Genomic DNA, 4,422 nt, shown 5'->3' on the forward strand with positions numbered 1-4,422 from the left:
ATTGAGCAATTTGAAACAGCAACAACAATTTACGGGGTGAGCAAAGCTACAGGGGCTCTAAGTTTTGACAGAGTTACCAGGAAAAATTTAGGGCTGTTTGTGAAGCTATGGAATAGTTTTAAGCAATACAAAGGAGCTTTATCTTGAGGAATAACAGAGCATGACAAACAAATGCATGTGTTTTTGAAACCACATGAGGCTTTGCAACACATTTACCGTAGCGACTCATATTTTAAAGCATCCAGTCAAATGGCCTTATAATACCAGACAAGGAGGAACATTTACAGATGTGTGCACTTATCAGATATACAGAAACCACATGTTACAAGTAATTCCCTCAAGTAACCTGCCCTGCACACTCTTATTCCCTCAAGTAATTCCCATTCCACAAGAACGGCACATGTACAATGTTCAAATTAGACTTTTTTTTCTTGGAAGAGCAGGCTTTGAACCCACATGTTACATAGCTATTGCATATATCCCCATATAACAACAGAACTACTACATCATCCATGCATATAAACTTTTGCTCCCAGCCAGCACCATGAGTCTTCTCAGCTACCTACCCAACTACAAGTCAGGAGGCCACTACTGTTAAACCAACTCAAGTGAGAGAGCCAGCAAACTAGGTGGGATCTTTCCTTATCACTAAAATTAAAAATATGAGCACACCAAAAATTGATTATGTCATAAGATGATCCAAAGAGTGCAGCACCATGTTACCATCTCTAAAGCTGATTAGCCAGCCGCAAAAATTGTGTAACAATTGTGCACCATCTCTAGGTAGGACATGGACTCACCGGAGAGGAGGTTGTAGTCGAAGCCGCACACAGGCGCCGCCGCCACCGTCACCCTCTAGAGGAGACGCTGCCACTTCATCGACGGACTCATCTGGTACAAGGAGATCATCAAAATGCATCACACTCATGATCATCAAAATGCAGCAGCAGGAGCAAGATAGACAAAAAAATTGGGTAGAGAAGTTGAGTATCTCATGGGCTGGGCTTACCCATGGGTTGAGAAGGAGGTTGATCTGCTGCCACCCACACATGCATCTATCAATCAAAAAAAGAACCTTCAGGTTCTCAAAGACCTTCCTCGATCCGGCAGCAGCATGAACAGAGGAAACAGAGAGGCGTGAGGAAACCGAATCAAATCAAATCAAACATCAAAGGGAGAGGACAACAACCATTTATTTTGTAGCATCTTGAGATAACTTGAGAAATCCAACCAGACCATTCTACGGCATTTTTGGGGTAGCAAGCAAAATATACTAAAAGTAGAGTCAATTCAAACCGGAGATGGACTCTAGTTCACCAATGGATGAGTGGCATTAACTGTTTGAACACCACACCGTCACAGCATCAAAAGCAGTACCAAGACAAGTGCATCAGGTGTTCCATTTAGCACAAACACAAACTTTAGTTAGACCGTGCTATCAAAAAAATACGTACAGGGCTAGTTCACTAGGTATGCAAATTTGCAATGTATGTAGTACAAACAAGATTTCAAGCTAGCTAGCTAGATTGAACAACAACAGTTAGTTACCACAATCACTTCCTGTAGTATGTATATATGCAAACAAGTTTCGATCGATCGATATTATGCATGATACACCTAGCCTGGCTGCAGCAACCAACAAGGGCAGTCCAAACTAAGAGCTAGCTAGCTAGGAGGACCCAGCAGTGGAGTGTGACAGCAGTAGCACCCATTCAAAATTCAGTCAAGCATGTGTGCAAGTAAAAGATGTAGAGCAGAGCAGACCAGCAGAAAATTGAGAGCAAGCCTAGGAAATCGACGAGGACATGGGAGGCGTGGAGGGGAAGGGAAACCTCTCGCTTGAGGTTGGGCGTCGTTCCGAGAGAGAAGATGCACGCGGGGGAAGCAGGACTCCTCCTCTCCCTCCTCCCTGCATCGAGTTGCTGCTACTGCTGCGTGTGGGTGAGGAAGGTAGGCACATTAGGGAAGGGTAGGGGAACAGATCGAATAGAAGAGGGAGGGGCTGACCTTGATGGCGTCGGAGTAGGGCTGGAGCGGCGTCATCCATGGCCTTCCCTTTGATGTTCCAGTGTGAGCCAAACGACGGCGACGGTGGCGTGCTCGATCTGGGAGAGAGAGGAGACGAGGTGAGTAAGAGAGGGTAGGTTGCGGGGGATCTCCATGGAGAGACCTGAGCCGCTGGAGCCACGCCGGCGACGCGATGGCCAAAACCCTAGCTTAGGGGACGGTCGCGGGTGACCGATAGAGGACGTGAGCGATGAATCTGCTCGGAGGGGGAGACGGAGCGGACGGAGGCGATCATGGGAGTGTGCTTGGCGTCATCGTCAGACTCCGGAATCCTCCGGAATCGCTGACATGGGTGGCGGCAGTGGAGAAGGAGGAGGAGGCGGGGGAAGGCGGGAACAAGCGCGTCAACATCGGGGAGGAGGAGGAGGGGCGGGTGAGCTGCTGCGGGAGGACGAAGGGGGCGGGTGGCCTAAGGGAGGATGACCGTCAGTCGTCGAGGGAATGGAGCAGGGGAGGGGGTGGATCTGGCCGCCGCCATGGCCATGGCCATGGCCGTGCCATGTGGCTAGGTCTAGGTCATGAGCGAGGAGGGACCGCGAATTCAACCGCGGCCGTGGGAGAGAAGGGGAGGGGAGGGGTCACCGGCGGCCGGGGTTGGGGGAAAGGACGGAGGACGGAGGCGGCTGGGTCGTTGGGGATCGAGAGATTGAGACGGAGGAGGAGCAAGAGGCTTGGGGGTGGCGGCTGTGGGACGAGAGGGGGAGAGTGGATCGGGGGAGAGGAGGGGATCTGAGTTATGGTTTGGGCGAGAGGGCGAGGGGGTGAGGGCTGCCATTGGATCCAGAAGCATCCGACGGTGGTTGATACATGATCCGCGTGATAAGCCTATGGACTAATCAGAACGCACCAAACAATTTGAAGACCTTTTGACCATATAAATTGGTCGTGATTGGTTACACACAAATTTTTCATCCCATTTTCCAATGCTCAAAATGAGTTTTTTTGTGAAAGACCTATCAAATATTTGTTCAAACGATGTCATATTTTGCACAAGTTTACATCTTAGATTGGCAAACAACATTGGCAAAGGGAGTTTTTATTTCTTTTGCACGAAAAAACAATTTTCCATTTTTTGAGTGCCCAAAATAATTTTTTTGTGAAGGACTTACCGTATATTTATCGCAAAATTGTACCAAATCCATTTTCTAAAATACTAGGCCATATATAATGCACAATTGATCAAATGGTTCGGTGCCAAAAGTTTTGATCCACCTCTCGTGAAAAAGACAAATTTCCGCGGATTCAGCGGGAAGCGGGTCAAATTTGAGCTACAGCTATCTCATAATTTGCTCTCTATTTTTTTCCAAAAATCATTTATTGGTACATAAGTATCTATTTAATCAGAGAAACGTCAAAAGTTTTCCAAGATTCAACCACTAGCTAGGAACGGTCAAGCCCGCCGTTTTGACCGCATTTTGAAACGAGCATGAAAATTAAAAAAAAATCAAAAAATTGGAAAACATTCGCATTGTGTCATTATATGTGACCAAGTTGGCAGGAAAAATAATAAACTTGTAATACGACAATTATTTTAAAAAAGTGTTCTCAGAAATGAGCTATCATGCGTGAAGATTCATGGCTCTCAAGCCAAATGATCAATCTTATGGCCACATTCATGGCACAGTTTATTCAAATGATCTCATATTGTGCACAAGGGTGCATCTTGGTATGGCAAACAATGTTGCCTAAGGAAGTCTTCATTTTCTTTGGACAAAAAATACATTTTCCATTTTTTGAGTGCCCAAATGAGTTTTTTTGTGAAGGACCTACCATGTATTTGTTGCAAAATTGGACCAAATAAATTTTATAAAATACTAGAACATATTTAATGCACAATTGACTAAATGGTTGGGTGTCAAAAGCTTTGATCCACCTCTGGTGAAAAAGACAAAATTCCGCCAATTCAATAGGAAGCGGGTCAAATTTGAACTGCAGTTACCTCATAGTTTGCTCTTTATTTTTCCAAAAATCATTTCTAGGTACATAAGTATCTATTTAATCAGAGAAACACAAAAAGTTTTCTAAGATTCAACCACTAGCTAGGAACAGTCATGCCCGCCGTTTTGACCTCATTTTGAAACGGGCATAAAAAATTCAAATGAAATCAAAAAATTGGAAAACCTTCGCATTGTGCCATTATATGTGACCAAGTTACCAGGAAAAATAATAAACTTGTAATACGGTAATTATTCTAAAAAGTGTTCTCAGAAACGAGTTATCATGCGTGAAGATGCATGGCTTCCAAGCCAAATGATCAATCTTATGGCCACATTCATGGCATACTTTGTTCGAATGATCTCATATTGTGCACAAAGGTGCATCTTGGTATAGCAAACAATGTTGCCTAAGGGAGTT

At 44.9% G+C, this 4,422-nt stretch overlaps 1 long non-coding RNA gene across 1 annotated transcript; it reads right to left on the bottom strand.

Annotated features, from left to right (window-relative positions):
• Positions 1-974: 974 nt before the first annotated feature.
• Positions 975-2,074, bottom strand: LOC123048796 (uncharacterized). The gene is made up of 3 exons (XR_006423378.1): positions 2,008-2,074; positions 1,833-1,931; positions 975-1,097 (listed from the first exon to the last, which is right to left on the bottom strand). It is a non-coding gene; the product is annotated as an uncharacterized lncRNA (long non-coding RNA).
• Between the last annotated feature and the right edge of the window lie 2,348 nt (positions 2,075-4,422).

This window comes from Triticum aestivum, chromosome 2D (assembly GCF_018294505.1).
Source record: "Triticum aestivum cultivar Chinese Spring chromosome 2D, IWGSC CS RefSeq v2.1, whole genome shotgun sequence".
Taxonomy (NCBI): Eukaryota; Viridiplantae; Streptophyta; class Magnoliopsida; order Poales; family Poaceae; genus Triticum; species Triticum aestivum.